The sequence below is a fragment of the Tiliqua scincoides genome, chromosome 8, assembly GCF_035046505.1.
Source record: "Tiliqua scincoides isolate rTilSci1 chromosome 8, rTilSci1.hap2, whole genome shotgun sequence".
NCBI classification, from domain to species: domain Eukaryota; kingdom Metazoa; phylum Chordata; class Lepidosauria; order Squamata; family Scincidae; genus Tiliqua; species Tiliqua scincoides.
The window spans coordinates 14890448-14918377 of record NC_089828.1 but is presented as its reverse complement, the minus strand read 5'-3'; the positions used below and the strand labels follow the sequence as shown (position 1 = coordinate 14918377).

Genomic DNA, 27930 nt, shown 5'->3' with positions numbered 1-27930 from the left:
ATATTTCATCATCATATGTAAATGAGAGGAGGCAGGCGTTAAAGCTTTGCATGTTTCTTACTACCCAGCTCTCCCTCAGCTCTTACACAGAGCAAACTCACCAATCCCAGAAGAAAATGGAAATAGATTTAGACAAACTAGAGGTACAGATTTTTAAAACGAAATGACAGGTATAATGCATGGCTAAACTTCTAGTGCCTGCAGGAATTTTTACCCCAAATAAACCAGATTCTTTTTTTAAGGCAATTAACCTAGGGCACAATCCTAACCAGGTCTACTCAGAAGTAAGTCCTATTTTGTTCAATGGGGTTTACTCTCAGGAAAGTGTGGTTAGAATTTCAGCCCTAGTCTATTGCCTTGCATGAAAACTTAGCCTCTATTTACTCAGAAGTAAGCCCTACTAATAAGACTTACACTCAATGAGGTCATTGGAAAGTATGATCAGATGCAAAAGGAAGACAGAGCTTTATTTTTGTATGATTGCAGAACAATTGTGGGCATGTTTATTGGAAGTAAGTGCCATTAACAGCTCTATGCAGGTCAATTTGAAAGTAAGCCTATTGTGTTCAGTGGGGCTTAATCCCAGGAAAAGCATGTATACACACTCACCTGAGTAAGCCTCATTGAACTGGATGGGACTAACTTCTGAGTAAACATGCATGGGATTGTGCTGTTAGTTTGGTAGTTGTGTGGAAGAAAGAACGGCAGTATGTACAGCTGTCATACAAGGCTATGCAGCCAAGACCCTCCCTTATGTAAGGCCTATATGTATTTAAGCACCCTTATGTAAAGGTACTCTGTTCTTCTCCACACCTGGTCACCTTAACACTCACCACTGCCACTTGGCCTGATATTTTAACAGCATTTCTCCACTCCCTTAAGGATTAAGGGACTATTCACCAAAGTGATCCAAGTCTTTCGCAGAACACTAACTCCTTTCAGCAATTGTTCATGCCAGCTCTATCATGCTCAGATTATCTAGTTTGGCTCAATGGAGGTGGTAGCAGCCTTGGAAGACTAATTTTACCTGCATAGATGGGGCAACCCAGCAAGGAAACTACCCAGCAAATACAGCTGGAAATGTGGAGGCCGAATCTTTTCACACTGTGTTAATATGTGGAATACAGTGCTTTGGCTGCTGCTTCAGCAAGAGAGGATGCAAAAGTATGAAAAGAAAGGAATTCAGACTGCACCTGTCCAAATGCAGCTGGAGGGATGCAGTCGGTGCATTCTCATTCTCTACCTGTTGCCATCTACATCCTGTGCCTGTGCCACCTGTGGTTTTTGTAAATAAAGACAGTGGATTAAAAATAATTAAATGCTTTCAATAAAGTGCTGATCAGTTAATTGGGGGCACTTTTTTTTTTAGTAATGCATTTTAACTGATTCATCAGATGAATCAGCTAAACACTGCAGCCCTGATTTGGCTTGTCACTGATAGTCTGAAAATGCCTCCATCAGTCCAGGAAATGGACCCAAACTGCCTGGCATGACCAAGGAATGGAAAAACCAGCACTGAGCCAGGGAATAAATGATGCTGAAGGGAAGTGGATGGAGAAAGTAAACCTGGCCATGCTGGGAATGTTTTCAGGATTGCATAATTTTGCTCAGCTGTCCTATGTAAACACAACCACACACCATGGTCTCTGTAATATTAGTCTCTCTAGCAAAGTAAGAAGAAACTATGTAACCAAGGCATTCCTAGCAGCCTTGAAACAATATGGTTGCCCCCCCCCTTTAGGTAACAGATATGTAGGCTTTAAGTGCACAACTACAGGAGAACATCTTGTACTAATAATATTCCAGCAGACTTCTCACATTGGCAGTGCCAGCCCAGTATCTCGTGGTGCATAAGGGGGATTGCCAAACGCCACTGCTTTCCTTGTGCAGCACCTGGCAATTTGTGACGCTGTAAAGGCTGCTGTGATGCAAGTCTGGACAGTGCCGCAGCCTGCTAGGACTACAGTACTCTAGCCAGGGGGCTGGTCCTTTAGAATGTTTCTGCACTCTAGGCAAAGTAGAGTCTGAGAAGGTTACCCAGGCCTGAAAGTATTTAAGACCTAATTTCTCCTTTTTGGCCTCTGTTTTGGAATAGGTTGCTCACTTGGAGGTCTTTGAGGTTGCCTGCAAACCAACCAGCTTTGCCTTGCCTACATCTACTTTGGGGGCAGGTGAGGACACCCTGATAATTGCTTTGTATTGTGCCTCCTGCCTGCTTCTGACCCAACCTCACTTAATCCTCCCCCCCCCCCCACCAGATTCCAGCTGCCAGGGACCCAGTACAAATACAACTTCACATTTGGTGGACTTGAGCCTGGATGCCAGCCTGACTTCTTCATTTAAAAAAATAAGTAAATAAAAGTTAGTGGAAGCCAACTTTCCTTCTTGTTCCTTACCTTGCAGGGAAATGTTCCCTCAAAGCCACTCTCTCTCATCTTGATGAATGTGCTCCTGGAGAGGCTCTTTCCAGAGCACCACATTGTCCTGCACAAGGACCAATTCCCCTCCAACTGGTCTTCACAATAAATGCTTCTAACAAGCAATTACAGAGTTGTATGCTGAAAACCACTCCAGTAGGCTCTGGGAAAAGGCTGAACACAAAGCCAACATGAGCTCAAAGACCTCTTTTATCAAAAACAAGGACTGTGGAAAAGCAGTCTCCTTTTGCCATTCCGTCTTCTTTCATTCCACAAAAACAGGTTGTTATTATTAAGCAGGAGGCAACCGAATGAAGAGGGGGAGGCAATGTGTAATACCCATAAGTATTATGGGGTCTTTCCAGCAAATAAAATCCAACATCTTTCTCTTGTTTTGGAGACCTAGAATAACCTGCCTCTAGATGTCCTCAAGGCAACTTGCAACAGATCACAATAACACAGCCTCCATACACACACATTGTAGCAGCCCATGGTTCTCTCTGGCTGGTGACACAGACCAGGCAACTAGATATTGTAGCCGAGATTTATTTCCAGAAGGGAACATAGGAAGTTCTCGGTAGCTGCTCCTTCTCCATTGATGGTTGAAAGCAGGAGTGGGCTCAGAAACTTTCGAGAAAGTTTATTTGGACTTTGGAGAAGACCAGAAGTGACATTTTTAGGCCTATGCGTAGCCTTCCTGGCCTCCAGTAGGCCTTCTGAGGCTTCTGGAAGCTCTAAAACAGGGGTGCTCAATAGGTGGATCGCGATCTACCGGTAGATCACGAGGCAAAATGAGTAGATCACGGAGTGCTGACCCCCCCCTTCAGGTGCCTCTGGGAGGAAACGCCGGGAGTACGGCCCATTGTACTCAATGGGGCTTACTCCCAGGTAAGTGTGGCTAGGATTGCAGCCTCACAGCCTAATCCTAGGCATGTCTACTCAGGAGTAAGTCCTGTTATACTCAGTGGGGCTCAAGGTACACCAACATACATTGTACACATAAATGTTATATGTTATGATGGCACGAACATTGTAAAAAAAACTCTGGTAGATCTCCGGGCCTTGCTGGGTTTCAAAGTAGCTCTCGAGCCAAAAAAGTGTGAGCACCCCTGCTCTAAAAGCATAACTTACAGTTTTCACGAAAACGAAGTGATGTTTTTAGATCTTCCAGAGGCATTGGAAGGCCTTCTAAGGTTGGTAAAAGGGGAAACAAACAAAAAGAAAGGGTGGTGGGAGTGGCTCCCAGCAGTGTCCCCAGGGAGGTGGTACCCTGGGGCATTCCCCCATGCCAGTGCTAGGCTGTTCCTAATTATTGTTAATTATCCTACAGCACAACCCTATGCAAGTCAACTCAAAAGTAGTCCAGTTGTCTTCAACGTTCTCAGGAAAGCACATCTAGGATTTCAGCCCTAGTCTCTTATTAATTATTTCCTCTAACTTATCCAAAGGCTCTGAAATCCATATCCCATAGAATAATAAGACCCAGTAGAGGTCTTATTATGTCCTTACTGAATTAGGGCTCCCTAGCCTAGCATTCTGTTTCTAGCATAGGGTCCAGTTTGACATTTCTGGGCAGGGCAACCAGGTACAATGGAGGACAGAGTGCCTATATCTTTAACCAGTGCATAGAAGAGGGGATTTTGGCAGATGTAGCTTTTAAAACCCTTCCATGTTGAGTTGCACCTGCCTAAATTCTCTCTTCTATTCACTGGTTAAAGGTACAGGCAGTCTGTCCTCCACTGTATTTGGCCACACTGTTCTGGGGGCCTTATCAGCAGGAGATGCCTCTGAATTTTTCCAAGCTTTCACAACATTTGTCTTTTTTTTTTTTTTAATCCACCAGCTCCTTGTCCAAGTCTACCCAACAGAGTCTGTAACAGGCATGGAGAAACTTAAGGTCATGACAGCATTTGTTGCAATGTTGTCTACATACAAACAGATTTTGTGCGCTTATGGTTTTGCTGCTGTTCCTTTAATTTAATGATCTATGCAATAGATGCAGTGCAATAGATAATACAGGAATAATAGCGATTTGTGCATGTACAAGGAGGCATGAACATACAAGGATGTTTGGTCTATTTAGCTCAGTGTTGCTCACTGTGACTGGGTAGCAGTTCTCCAGAGTTTTGTAAAGAGATCTCTCCCCACTCCCACATGGAGATACCAGGTTCTAAAATTAGGGCTTATGTAAGCAAAATGTGCTCTGTCTACCACTCAACCATGGCCCCATCCAAATGCATAGTGCTGCCTTAGTCCAAGTCAGACCATTCTCCTTCTAACTCAGTACTTGTCTCTAGGGCAACTGTCTGTAGTCCGTGGCACAGCAGCGAACCTTTCGTGGCACACCGATGTGTCACGGCACGTCTTATGTTGTCTTAAAAAGCAGCATAGACCTGGGCAGTGCAGGCAGACAGTTGCCCTAGAAACACAGCCACAGAATGCCTCCTCCCCACCCTCCCCATACACCCCCTTTGGTCAGCTCAGGCTTACCTGTCTCCATCAGCACGGAGGTTGAATTTGGCCTCCGTGGGCCAGCACACATCTGTGCACCAGCCCAGCTGATCTGAAGAAGTGCAAACATGTTTTACGGCACGTTTGCAACCCCCCCCCCAAGCCAGTGCAAGGGACTTGTGCCAGCGGAGCGCACCTTTAGGATTGTGTTCTAAAATGCTTAAAACACTGTGCTTCTTGCCACAGAACAAATGTAATCTCCTTGCTCTCAGGAAAAAGCTACCCCTTTCTGAGCAAAGATTACTGACAATTTAGCCACTGACAATTAAAACACTAATAGCATCTGCAGGCAGGGCCGGTCCATGTTACCTAAGGGTGCATGATCTGCTTGCATGTTAAGATGGATCTCATGACTGGTGGCTGCCCTCCTCATTGCGTCTCTGACCCACAAAGGACCCTCTTTTAAAAATAGATGCCAGTTCTTCATTGCAGCAACCAAATGCTCCTGCTTATGTTACCCTGCCCTTATGCATTGGGAAATCAGGTGAGGGGATTTGGTCTTCCTTTCCTGTTAAGTCGTCAGATTTACCAAGAAAACTAGTGCTAAAGCCAAGGGCTCCCTTTGACTGATATGCACTCTGCCCTTTTAGGCTCTCTCCCTTCCCTTTTTACTCTGAACTCTCTCCTCTTTGTTTAGACTCCTCTTACCCAATGCTGGCTCCAGCTTTTGGGAGGCTCTGGGCAGGGCCAGCCTTAGCCTGAAGTGAGCCAAGTGCTCAGGGTGGGCAGTGAGTTTGGGAAAGTGAAAGTTTGAAACCGAGCACACTGCTAACCAAGCTACCACCATCATCACCCACCCCCCCAGCTGCTTGGGAAATCAGCCAGGTGGGGAGGGGGCAAGGAGGTGCACTGCAGCAGCCCACTGACATAACTAGAGCTCTAAGTGGCAAGCCCCCTCCTGTGCTTGTTGCTTCCGTCAGCAGCCAGTGGTAGCGGAAGAGATGGTGGTGATGGGGTGCATACATATTGGCATGTGCACACATTATTTTGGGGGAGGTGCAGAATTCACATGCCACTTCAAGCAGCAGTGGGGCTTGGGCCAGGCATGGCTTGGACTCAGAGGCAAAAGCCCTGCAAGGGCCCTGCAGTGATGCACTCAACCATGTTATGGAAAATGCATGCATGTGCCACTTCAACTCCCTCCCCATTGTGTGTGAGGGTCAGTGCCATCCTCATCATGGCAGGAAGGGAAATTGCACCCAGTCCACAAAAAATCAAAAGACCTTGGGTCCACTTTAAAGTCATTTATGCCTACTGCCACATCTTATGGTAATAATTCTATGCGCTAATGTTGTGTTGTATGAAGAAAACCTTGTCTTTTGGCTGTCCTGAGTACTGCCCCAACTTCTGCTTAAGGCCTTGGGGAGCAGCTGCCACTACAAGTAAACAGTTCTGGAGCTAGATGGAACCATGGCTTGACTCAGCATAAGGCAAGTTCCTTGCACTACCTTCATAGGAAACCAGAGATCAGAAGCTGGCAAGGCGACCCTAACCACATTCTATTTGCTCTGATCACAAAAGTGGATTAGAAGCTATCATGTGCTGCCAGACCAATGACCCAGCAAGTCTTTTTAGTACTCACAACTCTAAGCTGTGTGTAGCTCTCCAGGATCACAACTGTGCCATTTCCAGTTCCACCACCTGAAATTCTTTTTCTAGAAATTCTTCAAGTGGAGATTCAGGTGCAACTTTTTTACCTTTCAGGTGCAAAGACAATGCTATCCCACTGAATCCCAGAGCATAGTCCTATGCACGTCTACTCAGTACAGTGGATTTGTGCAAAACTTCCCACATAGACTATGACCTAAGAAAGACTTCTCCTTTGAGCTGCTCTGCCTCTAACAATCAAAGGCAGTGAGATCAAATGCAAGACCACTGACTTTTTTCCCATGGAAGCCAAAGGCTGTGCAATTTTCCCTGCGCGTGGGAGTAGAGGCAGGAAAGCTTGCTTCCGGTACTCAGTGGGAATACTGTACCTCATTTCCTACATCTGCCTGGTTCAGAGCCTGTTGACATGACCACTATGTGAATCTGGTCAGCTAATTTTCTTCTGCCTTGAGCTGGCAGTGAACCAGCCACTCAAATGTTTCATGACAACCCCAAATCACAATGCAGAATGCCTTTGAAACCCTGATGTATGGAAGCCTCATAAAGAGAGGATTTTATTGAAGGTCAAGCTTTCGGGATGGGGAGGAATTTCCTTGCATGCCAGATTTGATGGAAATTTGCCCAGGTGTGTGTCTTTGGTCAGGGGCTTGGACTAGATCACTGCTTCTCAAATGTTTTAGCACCAGAACTAACTTTTTAAAATGACAATTTATTGTGACTCACTAGCATAAAAAAAGAGATTGAGAAAGACAATAATTATTAATAATAATCGGGATCCTGTGCTCCCAAGACTGCTAGAAACCTTACATCTAGTATCTGTTTGTAGATACAGGTGTGTGACAGTTAACGATAGGACATGTTCTCCAATCCCCATTGTTATGTGATTAGGTCATTAAGCGAACATTCAGCCCCATCTAGTGCCTTTGTTGTGTAAACAGACACTCCCTGCCAGACACTCTCGCCGGCTGCACAGGCTACTGGAGACAGATTGCCTCTTCTTTGCATTAAGAGCCTCTTTGTTGTGTAAACAGATACTCTGCTGCAGGTTATGGGAGACCTGATTGCCTCATTAAGAGCCTCTTTGTTATGTTTTGACCACTGTCATATATGCGATCTGTCATTAAGCAAACAGTTGTTAAGCGGCGCACACCTGTATTTGCTAGGTTCTCCCTAGTGATTTAGTTCAAGGACTGTTCCCCCAAACCTTTACACTCTTTCCAGCCAGGGTACCCAGAAGGCTGAATGGAGTTCAAGATGTGTAGTTAGGGACTTCCAGGTCAGACAAAAGGCTGAAATTGGATTCACACATGATCTACACCACACTGATTGGAAAATGTGATATTTTAATTTGAGGGTATGAAGCGGGCTTATACCACAGGCTAGCATTTCAGCTAACAATTTTCTTCTGCAAATTGGGCAAGGGTACTTGCAAAGGTTTTTTTAAAAAAATGTTTCAAAAACTTTCCATGACCCACCAAAAATTGGCTCAGAACCCATTGGTGGGTCCCCAGTCCACAGTTTGGGAAATACTGGACTAAACAACCAAATCTGTGTCTGCTCCAGCTTTTCTTTCATGCAATCAGAGATGTGACAAGGGTGGAGCCTGAGGAGCACCTACCCCAGGCACTATGTCAGGGGGACGCCGTGTGGATGGCAGTCACTTCAGGGTTCTCCTTGGAGGAGGAGACACTGGTTGTTTTGTGCCCCCCATTCCTTTGCAAATATGCCTTCAATGGCAGAGTTGTTTATGGAAATTTGAGACAAAGCAGAAATAAAAAAAATGGAACAGCTATTGTTTTGATTAGGCATGGGCAGAGAATATACAAAGGAATATTATTTTGATACCTCCTTAGTAGCATTTTCACAGAAATCAGCTGCAAAACACCAATCCACTGTTGCTATTTGCGCATGAATTTATTGGTGAGATGGTATAGATATTTGTTTTTTGAAGCACGTGGAATGGTGCTGAGTCACAGCAAGAATGAATGGACACATTTAGAAAGAGACATCCAGTTAGCCACACCCAAGCATTCACTTTGAGCTGTCACTTTTTTCGATATCAGGTAAAGGTCATTTCACATAACCACTGAGCATATACTTGCTTATAAAATTATAGCACAATTCCTACGTCTCTACCTATAACCAGTCAATTGCTTGTAAAAGATCAAAATGAGCACATGCCAATGAGGAATGGAAAATTTTCAGCTGGTGCCCCTGGTATACGCATGTCTTCAATTTAGAAGAAAAAGGTATCAAAGGACATGCCAGCAGTTTATAAAAATACGCAGAATGGATAGAGAGGAGTTTGTCTTTTCCTCTTGTAATTCTAGAACTTGGGTCATCTGATGACCTTGATTGGCAGGAGATTCAGGCTGGACCAGAGAAAGTATTCCCTTTCACACAATGCATGACTAGTTTACAGGATCTACTGAAACAGGGTGTGGTGATGGCCACCAGCTCAGATGACTTTGATAGGGGAAATTCATAGAGGAGTGGTCTGGCACGCTGCCTATGTGAATCTGCAGGTTGAGAGGCATCATGTCTCTGAATACCAGAGTTGATAGAGAATGACAGATGAGAAAGACTATTGCCTTCATGTCCCATTTGTGGGCATTTGCTGGCCACTGTAAGAAACAGAATGCTGAGCAGGATGGACTTTTGGCCTGATCAAGCACAGCTCTGCTTATGTTCTTAAAACCACGACTGGCCCAAGAATTCCTGATGCCTGAGGTGGTTTGCCAAATGTTTCCTCTCCCCATACCTGGTGATGGGCCAACCTCTTCTCTTCCCACTTTCTGGATTGCAAAAGGAAGAGGAAGTGTGAAGGAGAGAAGACTGATGGGCTAGACTAGAGCATCACTACTCTCCTCCATGTTTCATCCCCCTCCTCCTTTTCCAGTCCAGAGAGTGAGAGGAGTATCGGCAATAGAGGTGAGTGGGCAGTTGGAGGTGGGCACTTCCGCCAATCTGCCACTTGAGGCAACCACCTCAATCAGCCTTGTGCATGGACCAGTCCTGCTTAAAATGCACACCCAAATATCGTGCTGGTGTCAGGGAGCAGAGGCCAGAGAGTGCAGTCCTGTCTCCTCCAGCATTTCAGCAACCACATGGGGGATCTGGCAGGAGGTCTGGTCTAGAGGGTGAACCCTCTGTTTGCCTGAAGATAACATCCGAAGGTCGCCAGTTTGAGGCCACTGGCACTGTGAATGGCAAGACCTTGAAGCAGCTGACAAGCCAAGCTGAGTTATTCCACCTGCTCTTTGGTGTGAGCTAAGAAGCATCTTGGCTGCCCTTCAAGTGAGAGATGAAGGAGCTGCTTGTCAGCCTGCGTGGAAGGCAACTGAAGGCCAGAATGTGATACCAGATCAGAAAAGATCCTTCTGAAATGTTGTGAGGTTCTTGAAAGACAGAACCTTTCTTCAATTGTAAAAATCCCTACGGGGATTTAGAACAGCCTGTCTATGTAAACCACCTTGAATTAAAGTCCGAGGAAAAATCTGACAACCAAGAAAGGCGGTATATAAATACCTGTATTATTATTATTATCATCACACAAGAGGACTACAGTCACCATTTTGTTCAAGGGCATAATGAGGTATGGGAGAATTACAGCAGAGCAACCAGGTCTAGGGAAGACAATCTTTACCAGCACAAGATTTTCTAGGATTCCATCAAAGAACCCAGTTAGGAAACTGTATGAGAGGTCTGAATTTCTCCTCCTTCCTCAGGAAGTGGCAGGAAATATTTTCTGCAACACGACATGTGCATTCATATGCCTAACTGTTCTAATTTCCGCCAGCTTTTCCTTTTTCCATTAATGGTGTGGATATAATTGAGGCGTGGGAGGGAGTCCAGTAGGCTTGAGCCAACTGTAATGAACAATTCACCTGTTTGATTGTGATGGCTGCCAGCTTTTTAGTTCCTGTGGGAAATACTGTAATTCTGGGGGTTATTTTTCTCTGTGTGTTTGTGCATGCACTGGGAGTGTGTGTGTGATACAACTACTGGCCAAAATTTTTAAAATCTTGGTATTTTTGAAAAAATACCATCATTATATATCATTCATGCAGAATGCAATGAAATAAACCGCATTGAAATATCTCTATTCTATCAAAAGTTAAACCCGAAAGACCAGCAGGGGCGGAGACGTTACACATTGATTGATATATAACGATGTTGGCAACCTTCAGTCTCGAGAGACTATGGTATCGCGCTCTGAATGGTGGTTCTGGAACAGCGTCTAGTGTGGCTGAAAAGGCCGATTCGGGAGTGACAATCCCTTCCACAACGGGAGCAAGTGCAGTCTGTCCCTGGTCTGTCTCCTTGGCTATGGGCCTTCCTTCTTTGCCTCTTTGCCTCAGTCTGTTGGCCAAGTGTCTCTTCAAACTGGGTGAGGCCATGCTGCACAGCCTGCCTTCAAGCGGGCCGCTCAGAGGCCAGGGTTTCCCACTTGTTGAGGTCCACTCCTAAGGCCTTCAGATCCCTCTTGCAGATGTCCTTGTATTGCAGCTATGGTCTACCTGTAGGGCGCTTTCCTTGCACAAGTTCTCCATAGAGGAGATCCTTTGGGATCCGGCCATCATCCATTCTCATGACATGACCGAGCCAACGGAGGCATCTTTGTTTCAGCAGTGCATACATGCTAGGGATTCCAGCTCATTCCAGGACTGTGTTGTTTGGAACTTTGTCCTGCCAGGTGATGCCGAGGATGCGCCGGAGGCAGCGCATGTGGAAAGCGTTCAGTTTCCTCTCCTGTTGTGAGCAAAGAGTCCATGACTCGCTGCAGTACAGAAGTGTACTCAGGACGCAAGCTCTGTAGACCTGGATCTTGGTATGTTCCGTCAGCTTTTGTACAATGCTAAGGAGAGAGATGCCGTGGTAGTTGTTGCAGTCACCCCTGTCGCCTTTGTTCTTGTACAGCGTGATGATGTTTGCATCCCTCAAGTCTTGAGGTATTCCACCTTCTCTCCAGCAGAGACAAAGGATTTCATGCAGCTCAGTGACGATGAGGCCTTGTATCAGTTAAGAGTTGTTATATAACATGATAGTATTAATTAAAAATACCAAGATTTAAAATATTTTTGGCCAGTAGTGATGTCACCCCCCATGCATGTTACCCAGTGCAGTCTGCACCCCCCGCACACCCTAGCAACACCACTGGGAAAATGTAACTGGCAGGAAATAGTGTCAGAAAACTGGTGTTGCCAGGTCATCTTTTTTTCTTTCACACACTGCAAACTTGCTTGCTCTGTGTCAGTCAAACACAGACAAAGGGCTTTTAAAACCAGATTCAGTGAATCCATCACAAAGGCTTATATGATCATAAAAGCTTTGCTTGCTTTCCCTAAAACAAAGAGGAAACGTGATGAGGAAATGGGGCCACATGTGTCGGCCATGCTGAACATACCACAGACCACCTCCATGGTCCGGAAGTATGCTCAACATACCACCCAGCATGGACCAAAAACTTTGCATTGTCATTCTCTGAACAGTCAGGATGCAGTATCCAATCAGACAAGTGGTCTGAATCCTTCAATTCAAAGGTTATTGTCCAAGAGGACTCTACGAAGGCCTTAGTGATAAAGAACAGAAAAAGAACCCTTTTGGACCAGACCAAAGTTCTAGACCAATGTCATGCTTCCCAGAGTGTCCAACCAGATGAATGAAGCTCACTTACCTGACCATGAGGCACATTAAGCTGGCTGCCTAAGGTAGAGGTGATTGGTGAGATGTGCTCGCCCCCACTGCTGCTCCCAGTCTGTGAATTAGAAAAAGAAAGACAAATGGAGCACATGAGGTACTGAAGAGGAGAGGAGGACTGGTGGGCTAGTCGAAAGTCTTCAACCTTTTTCATGCCATGACCCCAAAATTAAAAAGCATGAGACTAGTGACCCACATAGTAGAATGTCCAATGCATGTACAATATTAAAATGCCTATTTTTATATTTTCTGTTCATGATTATACAAATGGACTTGCAAGTACATCCCTCAGTGGGATCCTTGGTCTTGAAACTTGTCACAAAGCTTTTTAAAATATGCTATTAATAAAACAAGCGTTTCCCAAAACCAAAAGTAAAAAAACATTTCAGAAAGAAAACCAACCCAATTTCTGATGCTTGGAACGTCAAATACCTTCTGCTGCATTTTGTCTGCAGGTGTACACAAAATGGTCTTCATGGGCTCACATAAAAACCACTTCAGCCACAACACCCCCATATGAGGTGTCATGACCCCCAGGGGGTTGCAGCCCGTGAGTTGAAGAACACTGGGCTAGAGCAGTGGTGTCAGACAAAAGGCATACAGGCCGAATGCAGTCCCCGGAAGCCATTTATCCAGCCCCCCTTATAATTGGGCTTGATAATTGGGCTCTCTCATATCTTGAAAATATGAACAAGATTTGCACATTTTCTCTTCTGTCATTTGCAGCTAATAAATTTCTATGTGAGAACAAACTGCTTATTTCTGGCCATCATGTGCTGAATGATGTCACTTCTGGCTCTCAGAAGGCACCATGAATGCTAACTTCGGCCCACTGCTTGAAATGAGTTTGACATCCCTGGGCTAGAGTTAAGAAACTCTCTTCTCCTCTTCCTTTTCTAAACCAGGGAGTTGGAGGCAGTGGCATAGCTAGCCACCCTGGAGTTCAGGGCAAAATTAAAAATTATGGCCCACCCTATGTCACACCCAGAACTGATGTCACTTCCAGGTGACACAGCATCGCATCCAGTTTTTTTTTTAAAAAATGAAAAATAAAAAAATACACCATCTCCTCTCACCCGCAGGTCCCTCCTGCTAGCCCCCATGCCCCCCCAGTTACCCCCCAAACCCCCTGAGCAAGGAGAGCAAGTGGCCAGAGACTGATCCCTGCTGCCCCTCTTGTAGAGTGCTGTTTTTCCCAGCACTTTTTGCAAGAGGTGTAAGCGGCGATTGTGGGAGGGGGCAATTGCACTGGTGGGTGGCCAGACTGTTGCCCCCAGCAGCTTGCAGACCAGTGCAATTGCTCCCCTTGCACCCTCCCCTGGTGTATATAGCTACACCACTGGTGGGAAGAGAAATGGTAGAAGGAGGTGACCACTGGCATACCACTGGATAAGGAACATTTGTACAGTCAGGTCGGCTGATAAAGAGTGACTTGTCCACCTATAAACTGAGGCTGAGACAGAGCAGAGTCAATTGCAAATCTTGCTCACTGCAGTCAATCTCCCCCCCCCCCCCCCATTGCACAGGACTGGCAAAAGAGGCAAAAAAATGAAATGTTTTGCCTCCCTCTTGCTCTCTCAAGAGCCTACTAGCTGAAAGGATTACACACAGCTCTCAGATCACATGTTACTTCCTGCCCTTGCACTGGAGCAATTTACCATCTGGAGAAACATTTCCAAGAACTGCTCACAGCAGCCAAGCACCTGAGGCACAACAAGAAAGACACACACGGAAATGAAATAAGAAGACTGGCGAGAAAGCAAACTTAGCCTGACCATGATGTCACCAACATCAAGGGAACCCCAACTGCAATGATCAAATTTATAGACTAGGGATCTGCAGGGACACGAACATACTAAGCACATAATGAATGGCCTTGCTGGAAAACACCCAGTTAATTTTGTCATCAGAAGTAGGGAACTGGGTTGATTCCAGCTGTCCACCCTGCCAGGAACTATATGCCCACCCTCCACATGCTATATCAAGTCAAATCATTGGTCCACCTCGATCAGTCTTGTCTACAGTGACTGCTAGTTGCTCTCCAGGTTTTAGACTGGTGTTTCTCAGTGTGCCTGGGGAAGTCAGAGATTAGACCTGGGAAAAATCAGGGGCAGCTCCATAGTTTGTGGAGACAGAAACCCAGTCAAAGCCATCAATAGAGAGCTCCCCTATTCTTGACTACTGGGCATCAGACAGATGCAAGCCTCCCTTCAGTTCAGCTGCAGTGGTGGTGAAAGAAGACTCTCATCTATCTGCTGCCTGACTCCTGGTTAGCTTTACTGGCTGGGCACCTGATGGGGAGGCTTATGGTGATAGCAGTGGACTCTCACCACTTCATCATCCTTGCGTCCACACCCATGCATGTGGGCCCTAGGCACATGCCCCACTTGGCCCCACTTGTGGAGCCACCCCAGGCAAGAAGTCAACTCCCAGAAGCAGCTCCTCTGTTTGAGGGTGTCACAGACAAAGCTTCACCTCTGAGTTAACCTCAGAGGAAAAGAGGAAATGAGGCAGACACAGAGCTGGATGTGAGTGTTTCTCTATGTCACCCTTTAGTTCTATTCTAGGAGCAGCTGTTGCAGAGATGATAAGGGCCTGCATTCACTCTGGGCTGACCTTCCCCTTGTGTTTACAGACACTTGATGGTGTTTACTGGGGACATGCAGTGTCCATGCAGCAATCATCTGAGCTGTGTAAGGGACAAATAGCCCTAGGCGCAAAACATAACATGAGTGAGGTGCATGAACACAGGGAACAGTAGGGCATTTTCACAAGTCATTTAAAACATGTTCAAACCTTCAATTACATCCTCATGTAATCTCCCTTTACAAATAAGCTTTTCCACACCACATCCTTCAGTTTGTGGTTTTAAAAATCCTCCTTTGCAGGTCTTTTCTCTGGCTAATAATGACAGAAAATGTGGAAACAGCATCCCACTGGAGACCCCAGCTATTTATCACTAATAACTCACTAGAAAAGCTTAGTGCTTAAAATGTAAACAGGACGTTAAAACAAGCACAATTTATTTTGGTGACTGTTTCAAGTTTCTAGTCCATTAGGGCCAAGGACTATTCAAGCCTCTGAGGAGATCCTACAGTCCCAACTACTCCACACGCTTATGGAGCAAAACTTAAATGGTTCCCACCAGTTGACTGACATGACTTTTTCAACCAGAGCAATGGCAATCAAACTTTTAGCATTGGAATCCACTTTTTAGAATGGCAGGAACCACAGGAAATGATGTCATGGCCAGAAGTGACATAAGCAAGCAGGAAAATTTTTAACACCACCATAAAACAAAATCAAATTAAGTAAGTAAAAGTTTACAATAAGAATACATTTAAAAGTATATTTAAAATAAAGAAGAACCTTCCTAACCTCCCAAGCAGTTGCTGATCAAAAAAATTCCCCAAACATCCCAAAGGTTGCAATTCTGTTCATACTTACCCGGGAGTAAGCCCCATCGACTATCACTCTTAAACACATATACATAGTAGCCTGTTAAAAGTACCGATCCGCAACATTTCCCCACATGCAGTCACATACCATGGTAGCATGAAGTCTAATATATTGAAACGAATGGGGACCCCCCTGAAATGGGCTCGCAACCCACCTGGATCAGAAACACTGATCCAAAGGCCTTCTGGACTTTTCTCTTCAAGAGGTAGTACACAACAGTAATTACTTGAGGAGGCACTGCAGCTAACGGGGAGAGGCGTTACTTTGCATACGCAAAGTCCCAGATTCAATCGCAGTATCTCCAGATCAGGGGTGTCCAAAATTTTTGGCAGGAGGGCCACATCATCTCCCTGACACTGTGTCAGGGGCAGGGGAAAAAAAGAATTAATTTACATTTAAAATTTGAATAAATTTACATAAGTTTACATAAATGAATATATTAAAGATGAACTGATATGAATGAATGAAGGTCTTGCAATAGCTCAAGGTCTATAAAAGGCCTTGCACAAAGCAAGGCTGGCCTTTCCTTTGCTGCTGCTGCTGCATCACAGATGCGAAACAGCAAGCAGTGGAGGGAGCCCTCATCCCACAGCTCATGTAAGAGTTCAAACAGTCGCCCTCATGCTGAAAGCAGTTGCGTCGGGCCAGTGCGGGCTCCATCAAATCTCTGGAGGGCTAGAGGCTCATTGGAGACTGGGGGCTCCCTGAGGGTCGCATTGGAAGGCCTCGAGGGCCGCAAGTGACCCCAGGGCTGGGGTTTGGGCACCCTTGCTCCAGATAAAAGACCAGTTGCCGGTATTGGGAAAGATCTCTCTCTGCCATTACAAGAGTGAAGATAGTGGAAGACCATAGAGATGCATCTGTGGTCAGCCTTTTTTGACCATATGTGGTTTGGTGTAACATGTGCTTCGTCTCTGAGATAGGGTCAGACCAAGACCTCCTATGCCCAAACCAGAGTGCAAAATATAGTCACCTATTTACCAGCTGTGCAGCTGACTCTTCTCTCTTCCACACTTCCTATTCTGCCCTGTTCCTTTTCAAATCAATGAAATGGGAAGAGGAAGGGTGGCAAGAGGCAGCCCTCCCCAAACATTTTGCACCTGAGGCAACTGCCTTAGCCTGCCACATGGATGGGACCAGCCTTCTCTGAGATGAGACTGTACTGCTATTGTGATCAACAGAGAGAGGAACCAGCTCTTGATTTCAATTTGAAATCCAATATCACCTTGTTTTGTTCTACTAAGGGAATTGGATGTGTGACATTCCTCATGTTATCCTGAAGTGCATTTCTTCTCTGCCTGGTGGAATTCCATCCTTATCTGAAAAAGAAACAGCCATCCCTGATCCTTTTCCAAGTACAGATGAAAGGCAGAACGCCCTGGAACAAATATTTCCCTCCCAGTCTTAGGAGGAACTGTATTGCAAATATTAATCAAAAAAGAGGACCATACAAAATCAGCAAGGCAGTCTTTGTAAGAGGCTGTGGGCTGGCCAAAGGCACACAAGTGAAGGTCTGTACTTGGGATCCTGCCACGGACAGTTGGCAAACAAGTGTGGCTTGTCTCGAGTGGAACAACTTCATAAGTGCAGACAAAGACTTTTGTATCTCCCACAGGTTTTAGGTGATTCCGGGTCAACTGCTGACCTTAAACAGCCAAAAACATGATCCAAAGAAAGGCTTACGTAACATGGAACAGAAAAATCTGAATAGATGGTGCAATGAGGGTGGTGGGGCGGGGGGGAGGAGAGGTTTTGTGAGGTTGTAGAGTTTACTTTGGGGACAAATGAGGTAGGACATGAAATGTTTCATCAACTTGTTGTTGTTTTTTTTTAACCTAAAAAATATTAAGCTGGGGGATGTTTCCAAGCCAGCCTGTGTCAACTGCGCAGGAGAAGGAGGTTTTAATCCCCCTCCCCCGCACTTCCAATGTGGATCAAGCTCTTGATGGCTGTTTGTCCTGGTGAGAAGCTTCTCTTTGCACCTTTAGCACATTGCCAAGAAGAAGCTGCCAAGAAGAAGCTGCGAGGGAATTTTGGCTACTGGATGTCTCTTCGGGGTAAGGCTCAGCAACCACAATTGGTCAGCTTGTGATATTGCTGGCGCCAGACCACGTTGATTCATGTCAGCAAACCAGGCCCAAGAAGGGGGATAGGATATGGCATGTGCTGGCTCCGCCAAACCTGCCCACTTCCTGAACCTCATCAGCCCACCTCCACCACCGTCGTCACCCTCCCTGGTCCCATTAACCCCCTCCCCACTCTTCCATCCCCCACTCCTCCCCCACCCCTGTGCTGGACATACCTGCTCGCTCTGGCTGGTGTCCCTCCATGCACCAGCAGCAGCAGCAGGAAGGCTCTGGCCTTCCTGCTGGCACTGCTGAAAGGTGCACTGTTGCAAAAATGCTTTACTGCACTTTTGCAACAGTACACGGCAGTGGAGCGTGTGCTTTGCTGGCACAATGTAAGAATGGGATTGGTCCAACGTTCTTCCCCATCTGCAGTATGGGGATAATAATACTTGCCTTATAGGATTGTTATAAGGTCAGCAGCAAGATAATTCTTGTGAAGTGCTTGGGGCAGTCAAAGGGTTGGCATTATTATCAGCAATTCACATTTACAGCCTTTTAAAAGCACTCTGAAAGGTCACAAATAAGGACACTGGTTTACTAGAATATGGTTTTTTGTGCTTGCACTCTACTTCCCAAAGTGGTGCAAGGAGTTGTAGGGGTGCACAGTCACTGCTTAGGTTCTGGCTTCTTCAGGAGTAGCAAACACCAGAGGCGTATGGCGTTTTCGTCATCGTTTGCTTTGTGTACATCGAGCATTGAAATGGAATTAGAGAGAAGGCCTTTCTGCAAGCAACAAGAGCTTTTTTCTCTGGCTCTGCACCCCCAAGTGATGCTTTGGCTGTAGGCTGGCTCTTTCTCTCAGCTTCCATCCCAGCCTCTGTCTTCCTCAAATCAAATCCTAGTTTCTCTCTCTGTCTCTTACTCAGATTACATGCAACCCAGCCCCAAAACGACTTTTCCTTTTGTCTTTCACAGACCACCTGAGAGAGGAAAGAAGTCACCGCACACCTCAGCTTATCGTGTCAAGGTTATGAGGTCAGTGGAGCCTCTCATTCTTCTGAAGAAGTTTCCCATTAAGCAAGCATCCCTTGAACCAGTAACACCTCTGAGTGTGATCTCCTGCGGCCAGCCAGCCCTCTGTATGTGAGAAGGCAGCTGGTCAGCCCAATATTCTGCATTTCAGAAATCAGTGACTGTCAGAACCCATTACTCAAACTGTTGGGCCTGCCCTGGCTGAACAGGGACCCAACCTCCCATCACTCTCACTGTCAACTAGAGTTCAGATTTAGTAAATGTACCAGACACACACTAGTGTCCTTAGGTTACCAGATTACTAATGTGCTACACAATCAAGTTGGCATGCTGCATCTTGCCTTTCCTATGCAACTGTACCATCCAGTTTTAAGGCCTAAGCAACAGGAGCCATTCACTTTCCCTCAAGCTCCTCTAAGAGAGAAGAAGTGGCAGGCACAGCAATTGAGCACACTAAAGATATAGAAGAACCCCACTGGATCAGAGCAAAGGCCTGTCTAGTCCAGCACATGATTTCCCACAGCCACATGCTAGAATTCCATATAGTAATTATGTGGTGTGCGAAAAATTAGCTATTGTGCTAATAATCTCAACATTGAGATGTTGGTCACACCTGATTTAAATTTCAGACTGACTTACTCATGGCTTCCCGTCAACCTCTTTTGCTGATGTCACACAGACAGAGCAGAGTCTGTGAACCAGCTGGTTGCAAAGGAAACACTCAGTCATCAAACCACAGTCATAGCAGGAGGGGAAAATAAAAACCAAAACAGAAGCAGGAACAGCTAGAGGAATCGCAGTGTCCGTCAGATAAATTAACAGCAAGACAGCAGCTTGTAGTGGTGGTGATGATACTAGTGCTGAACTGGGAGGCAAATACTGCACAAAGAGGTGGTACTGCACTGAGGCGGCAGCTTCATGACCTGGCTGCCCCCCTGGCTGTACTGTCTGCTCAGTGGCGCAATGCCCCTGCTTAAAATGGTGCCCAGGGCAAGTGTCCACACCTAACATCTCCTAGATATGTTTCTGGTGAGAACTCATGACAAAGGAGAGATGTGAACTTGAAAAATCCCCATTCATGATTTGGTCCCATTGGTATGTAGGGTGCAGAATGCAGGAGAGATCAAGAGAGCAACAGCCAGAGAAACCTCTCCCCAGCCACAGGTACAATTGTGGGGCAAGCCACCCACTTCTCCACACAGCAGCCTTCTCTACTAACAATCGTACAGTACTTGCTAAAGTGGCGCCTGCAAATGTGCCCTCAAAAGACAGTACGGCAGTTGCAAACGCAAAAGACTGAAAAGCCTCATCCAACTCTCACTTGTAAAAAAAAAAGCAAGCCCCAACTAAACATGTGGAACTCACAATCCGCACAATGCAAAGAAATCAGCCCACTGCAGCTAAAAAGGCTTGTGACACCATCACACATCTTGCTTCGCTCTGACTCAGTCTGTCATTATGCAAGCACGTAGGCAAAGAGGCATGGAGGACTGTGACTAAGCCCCTCTTCTCTTATGAGTATATATTGGATTTTTTTTCTGTCCAAGGACTCACAATATAACTTGGCAAGCAGAAAACAGATTTCATAACCAGAACGAGACTATTTATTGACTTCCATTGTCGGCTAAGGCCATTTTTCAGAGGTGCAATTGAGAATGAAACCTCCTCTGCATTCCTCCCACAACAGCAATGAATCAGATCACCCTACATGATTATTAGCACAATAGCTCAATGGAACCTCCATGTTCAGCAGCACTGGGGACAAAGGAGGGCTGTGGTCTTCATGGCCTGCTCCTACGTTAGCCACTGTGGGAAGCAACTGTGGGAAGCCACTGTAGGAAGCCACTGTGGGAAGCAAGATGCTAGACTAGAAGGACCATTGGTGTGAGCGAATGGGGCTCTCCTTATATTCTGATGCAAGCGTAGAGCCTACAGTGTGTAGAATGAGCATTCAATGGAGCCAAGCTAAATGAGATGGTGGCAGACACATTTCCTGCAGTGCCTTGCTTACATATGAAGTAGGGGGCATTTGCAGGTGTGGAAAAAGCACCTCTGCCATCTGAGAACATGAGGTCCAGCTCCCAAAACATGCTTTAAGCAGTGTGTAAATGTTTTCCTTGCTGCCCGCTTTCAATCTCCCCTCATGTTTCGTCTCTGCCCCGGCCACCACCTTCTCCAAACATGCTTATCTTCTTGCAGAGGTGTCATGCACTGCCCCGGTGCCTGGGTCACTGATATCATGTGACACTGTGATGTCACTTCTGGGTTCTCCCCAGAGGAGGGGGCAGTTGCTGCAGTGGTTTCCCAGGAGAAGGAACAAGGGGTGCCAAGCTGCCAGTACCTCCCCTGTAACTAGGGCAGAGCCTGAGGGGTGGTCATGCACCCACCTTGGTGTAGCGCCCGAGGCAGATGCCCCTCAGTCTCCCTCTCGTCATGGCTCTAGTTGCTGCCTATCTCCTGGATAGGCAGCAACCAGCATGTTGAGCCAGGGTCTACTCTGCTGCAGTGTCCAGGCTTTGGAACCCCCTCCCAGAGAAGTGCCAGCATTATAGTACCGTTTTAATTAGGTTTTAATCTGTGAGTCGCCTTGAGTGTGTGTGGTATATAAATAGGTGGCATATAAATATACATGCCTAAATAACCCCTTCATCCCCAATGAACATAGATATGAAATCCCAAACACTGCACGAAGTTTGTGCCTGCGTGGCGTAAATACGTGGGCATGTCCTTTTCAAACCCCATGGAATAGTCAATGCTGAACCAGGTCAGGAAGGTAAGTTTCCAATAGTCAAACCCAACACTCTCTAGTTACTATATCAAGTTGTCTATTTATCTGCTTATAAACAGCATGAAGTGGCACATCCATTCTATGAGCCTTTGAGTGACGAAAGCCTGTGGAATGATGTCCGAAGGAACAAAAGGCCACTGGGGCAGGTCTCAAAGGGAGATAGCACATATCATTTATTGATAAAGGTGGTTGAGTGGGCAGAAAATAGTCCATCAGGATCCCTGCCAGAGGAGGCATAAAAGATAAGGCATCCTGTATCAGCTCTGTTTTAAAGCCTGAAAGCCAGTGGAGAAGGAACATACTCCTGGGTGGGGAGGAGGTGGCAGGAAAAAAAAAGAAAGCAATCTTGTTTCAGGCTCTTAGAAAAAGGTCATCTTGATTTCACAGGTAGAAAGATGCTCATTGGTTCAGCCAGGAAAAAGTGGTGTGATTGTGATAAGTGTCAGGTTGAGCTGACTAGGAAACAAGAGGCACAGAATAGGCTGAGGGATTAGGATTGTCAATAGAGAGGGGACAAAAACACATCCTGACTGCTCGGGGTTTTCTGACAGTGGAGCCAGCTACTTGAATTTTCTGATGCAATGCCACTGTTGCTGTTGTAAGAGTGAATGCACCATTTTCACTTAGTGTGAATGCCTAAGGACACAATCCTAACCAATATTCCAGCACTGACCTAGTCACAATGCAGGCCCAAGGTAAGGTAACAAACAGGCCCTTACCTTGAGGAGGCCCCCCTTGACTGCTTCCCACAGGATGCAGCGCATGCTACATTGGCATAGCTATGTCAGTGCTGGAAAGTTGGTTAGGATTGTGCCCTAAGTTGTGTAGCATAGCAGAGCACCAGGTAGCCATGGACAGCCCTGATGGATGTGTATGGACAGATTCTTTTTAATTGCCCTACATTGGTTATGTCCATCAGGAGGAGGCAGGGATATACGGTGGCAAGGCAATGTCAGGTGGCTATCCTTGACTAAAAATAGGGCTAATTCCAGCAAGAAAGGAGAAGCTCTTAGCTCTGCTCCTTGAAGAGACTATCCATGGTAGGACTGCCACTTTGATCAAAATGAAGTTGACAGGGACTTCAGCCAAACAGAATCTTGGTCACAGGGAAGGGCTTTTCTAGTTAGTTTAGCACTATACAGTCAGTCTTTTTTAGCCGCAGACTTGGCATTTGCAGATTTCAGAATCCGTGGATACTGAGCTCATGGCTAGAGGGCCTCAGAGGACATCCCAGAGGCCACCAGAAGTCACTTTGTGGCATGATTTCCAGTTACTTCTGGAGGTGCTCTGAGGCTCTCCAGCTGCAGTTTTCATTATCCAAGGAATTCGATATCCACAGGGGTGTGCATGTCCTGGGAATGGATTCCCCAGGGATACCAGGCCCATGATATTAAACAATGTGTGAAATCACTGTCTTAATCCAACTTGTAATTTAGTTGCAGAGAAGTAATGCTTCAGCAGCACCAAAGGGCTCCAGTAGTGCAAAAGCACCCTGATGTGGCACGCTGATATATTCACCTGTGTAAAGAATTATGTTCACTTGTGGCACTGATCAGGCCCTTACTTTGCACACATTTGGAATACTGAAAAAGGCTGGTTTCCCTTCAAACCTTTTAGGCCTCTTTTTGTTCATGTCCTTGCTGTTAATACCAAAGAGACTGACATCTGAGACGGTTCATGAATTCAGTGCCATGATCTTCCAGTGATGAAAGATCGTCCTGAACAATTTGTTTTGTGCTCCAGTCAAAAGCATGTGCTCTGTGGCGTAGGGTCTGGCAGCGTGTGCGCTTGAAAATAAGCAGGAGTAAAAGAGTGCAATCATGAAATGCCTCCCTAACCCTGGACACTATGGAAATGAATGTGTACGGTACAACTGTTTGATCTGCAATGGGATTTTCTCAGCCCACTATCTCCAGCCAAGCTGTCCTTAGATGTGGGAGGAAAAACAAATCTTTATCGTTCTACGTCAGTGCATTGAAAGGCCTCCACATTTCAAAAGAAAAGCCCCGGGGTCCACCAGCTGAGGCCAGGGTCAGAACAGCAAGCAGGTGAAACTGTCATCTACTGACTATGATAAAAATTGGTCCATCTGTCTCCGTACTATGTAGCTGCGTTATGGGGTCCCAGTCTTGTGCAGCCGGTGGGTACTTTTGCAATGCCAAGCAGGGGAGGCAGGCATCATCACAAAATGGCCACTGAGGGATCAGGGCCTGCTACAAAATGGCCACCACAGAGATAGGGTCAGTCACATAAGTAAGAAAAAATAATCCACTCTTATTCCCCCTCCTGACTGCCACTGCAAAGAGCTCCTTCATCTTCCAACACTTCCCTCCCCCTATTGCTGGCACTGCCTATTGCCAAGCTCTCTCTCTCTCTCAGTGCTCCATCCACCATGGCTACTGCAGCCCACTGCCCACCATCTGAACGGCTTGGCTCAGCATGGCTTAGTTGGAGTTGGCAATGGCTGCCGCCAAAGCCTCAGCAACTCCTGCCCTACTCACTGTGCTTGTGCAGAAGAGGAGGTGCAGGCAAGGTGGAGAGGGCAGTGCTCTGCTTACAGTTCTTAGACTTCCTCCTGTGTGACAAGAGGGGATGACGCAGCAGCAGTAGTTGCCCTGGCTTCCAACACAGTAACTCCAAGCAGCAGGTGGGTAGCACCAGACACCTTTACCTGCAGCCTACAGTAGTGTTTGCCCAAGCACCTCAGTATGCTGGGGACGCCTGGCCTCCAATGACTGGCAGCAGCAATTCAGGGTTCCAGGCCATGCCCTTTCTCTGCCCTGCCTGGAGATGCCCAGCCTTGAACCCTTCTGGGCCCTTCTATGCAAAATACATTCTCCACCTTTGAGCCCACTTAGAGAGGGGTTTGGCCCACCATCCCTTCCACAAAGTGGCTTTCCCATATCACTGTTCACTTGCCGGCTTTCTGACTGGAGAACAAGGCTTCCACCGCATGGGGTCATGATTATCTTATTGAGTGAGATACAATACCCTTTTTCTTTTTTTAAGTCCAGTCTCGTGATGCTGGATCTACTTGTTGCACGGCGACACATTACCCAAAACCTCATATCAAATAGCAGCCAAGAAACGAGACACTCACCCTTACCAAACTGTCTGGAAGTCTGGTCTTTAGCACGATGAATATGGAACAGCTTGGCACAGCATCCTGGCACCATTCTGATGAGCCTTATATGGTGAACGAACGGAGTGATAGCAGCACATCACACAGAGGCCTAGTTTTCTCTGAGGCAGTAAACCTACAGTATGTTCCTGTAGGAACCTACACTTCAGGACTTCTGGTTGGGCAAAAAAAGACCTTCCATCAAGAAAACTACATATTCCAGGGAGAAGGTTTTAGCCTCTGACCTCCTTTTCCTCTCTTTTTCTTTTTAATGTGGAGGAACTTTTTTATATAGCTAGGGGAACATGCATTTATGCAAACCCCCAACTGCAGTATGTACTGTCAAGATACACAGTGAGATTAAGGCCTGTTGTCTGAATCATTGGCCAACTGACTCTTACGCCCTAGCCCACCACTCCCCTCTCTTCCACACTTCTTCCTTTTCCAATCCAGGAAACTGCTTGAGAGCAACTGCTTGCATATCACCAGATGGGGGGACAACATCTCACATACCACCTCAGGCGCCAAGGGGACTTTGGCTGGCCTTGACTATTTTGTACCTGTTAGTGAACCCCAGAGTTCGGAGGGGGGGGGGGGCTGATCCCACAAGCCTGACTTCTGCCTGCTGTATCGAATCTGTCCACAAGGTTAAGCACAATACCAAAAGAGCACAATATTGAACAACATTGCACATGAGTTCTGCTCAACATAATGTACCTCAACCATTTATGAATGTATGTCGGTTCCACTCTGTAGCCACAGTTCCAAGGGGAGCGAGCGCCCTTAATGCAACTTGCAAATACTTTTCCATTCCATGTCAAGCATGAATTATTAACACTAAGATTCTGTCCAGCCTCCCTATTGCTGAAGCAAATGTTTTATCTTCTCATTATTCTCTGGTTTTCCCACCCCCACTCCTTTCTATCAGTCCTTTCTGTATTGAGACAAAAACTCCTTGCAGTGGAGTTTGCAATCTCATGCTCGATTTTCTTTCTTTAGTCACTTCTCCCTCCTCGCCTTGGGGCTAGAAGTAGTTGAGGGGGGGAGCAGGTTGTGTGATTTGGAAATGGATAATTGGCAGAGAGGAACGGGTTACGATGTCCTGTATTGGTCTCGCACCAAGCTGGGTGACTGTTTGAAGTAAAAGTCAAAAGAATGCACCAGGCTATGCATGTTCAACTGGATGTGTAGTTTCAGCTTCATTTTAAACTTCTATGGCTGACCTTTTCAAGTGTTTACATTCTTTTAACTCCTCCTTATCAATCTTCTCTCTGTTTATTCCCTTGCACACTCTCTTCATTCTGCCGGCACCTTTAGAAATCCAAGATTCATTGTTCTGCAGCTCAGCCAGTCTTTCTGCACCCCTGCTGTGGAATGTCCTTTCTTGTCTCTTCCCATTTTCTTCCCTTTTCTCCATTTCAGCAAGGTGGAAAAAGATTACAAAAGAACATTGAAGCGCGTAAAAAGATACGACACGCCGAGAGCACTGAAAAGACAATCTATTAACACAGAAGGAAGATAGCATCATCCTGAAAAGTTGGGCTGGAAACACATCTTCCTTTGGAGGTCAAGATTCTTTGGTCTCCTATTTTCCCCACCATTTTGTTCTTTCACCACTATGCTGGCATCAGGTTGCTGGGTGGGGGCGGGGCACTGGGACCCCTTTGATGGTGCTCCTTGATGGCACAATGGGTGCTACAGCCACCAATAGTGAGCATTCAGGGGTTGGTCAGGTCGTGTGGGTCTTCTGAAGAGCCCAATTTGGCCGATCGCTAACTGGCTGTTAGTAGCGGCCATTTTCCCTCCAAAATGCACCAGGATGCTGTTTACATCAGGGGCATTAGGTGGAGAAAAAAATGGTGACCATTTTGGCAACAGCTGAGTGGAACAAAGATGACCTACCACCGATGCTGTCTAGGTAAGCCTTCTAAGAACCTGAAGGGGGACCACTCATGGAGGGAGACCCACCAAAGGACACTTTTCTGGGAACCCCTCAAACCTAGAGCTAACTCTGAGCTATAACTTGCTCTCTGTCCCAATGAATCCAGTACTTCTCCTCTCAATTGTGTCCCAGTTGTTTGTTCCAGAGGATTTAATGGGGGCCACTTATAATCAGTCTTTTCAGCGTAGCGAGCCTATCAAGTAGCTTTTTAATATATAGCTCTTATACCACATCTGATGCCACAGATTGAGCAGATTATAGTGATGCAACATTTGATAATGTTGGATAAGCATGTAAGGATGCTTGTAATGTAATGATTGTAATGTCATGTAAGGATAAGCAGCACCTTCTCTTCTACACTTTCACATCCTGTCAGATACAGGTGGTGGGAGGGCAAGATATTCCCCAATCAGCTTGTGTACAAACTCGATAAAAAACTAAACTGGTAAAAAAAAACAACCCAGCTTAGAAATGCAAAACAGTATAAGTTTCCATTTTGATGCTCTAATCCACCAGGCTTATTTAAAGTTGTGATTTCCAAACTTTCCAGTAAATGCCCTTCCCCATCCAGGAATTTTATCTGTGTTTTGAGATGTGTTGGCCAGTGGTCACTACGCAAATGCTGTGTTGATTCCCACCTGCTCCCTTTTTTTGCGGCGAAGAGGCAAGTATTTGTGGCAGGGAAGAAAAAAACACTTTCAGAACCATCAACAGATGAGAGTGCCAAAAGACAAATGTTGATCTCTAGTGGCGACACCACATTGCCTTTGCACAGAGTCCATGTGCCTGAACATTTACAATTGGGATTCTGCTGTGATATTTTTCCAACAGACAATGCAACAGGCCTTACAGTGTTTTCATCAAATTACTGGGTTTTAAACCCAGACAAACGAAGCCTGCACGGCAAGGTGTCTTTCGCTTCCAAAGCCAAGCCAGATCTGAACTTGTTGGACTCCATGACTGGGCAAACATTTCTCGCTGTGTCACTTGGATGAGGCAATGTGTACCTATCTCACTTCCTTGACAGATATGCACTGCACAGAGACATAATGAGAATATCCTTCCAGAGAAACTACATTCAGAACAAACAATATCATTTCAGCAGACTGGCACTCTGCATGACCAAAAATTCCAGTCCCTGCAGGGGCTGCTATGTTAACAATTTACTGAGTAAACATAAGGGTGGTTTTTATTTTGGTAGTTGTGCTAAATAGTTTTTCCAGTCATAAACCATCGCCTGAGGCGTTTGTCATTTAAGCTGTAAAAAATCCAAACTGGGTCAA

General features: G+C 46.0%; 1 long non-coding RNA gene across 2 annotated transcripts; it reads left to right on the top strand.

Annotated features, from left to right (window-relative positions):
* Nucleotides 1-89: 89 nt before the first annotated feature.
* Nucleotides 90-27930, top strand: LOC136659452 (uncharacterized). 2 transcript variants are annotated; one of them, XR_010794845.1, is made up of 4 exons: nucleotides 90-143; nucleotides 2096-2171; nucleotides 18740-18799; nucleotides 26128-27930. It is a non-coding gene; the product is annotated as an uncharacterized lncRNA (long non-coding RNA). The 2 variants fall into 2 exon arrangements; XR_010794846.1 differs by lacking the exons at nucleotides 90-143; nucleotides 2096-2171 and adding an exon at nucleotides 17547-17752.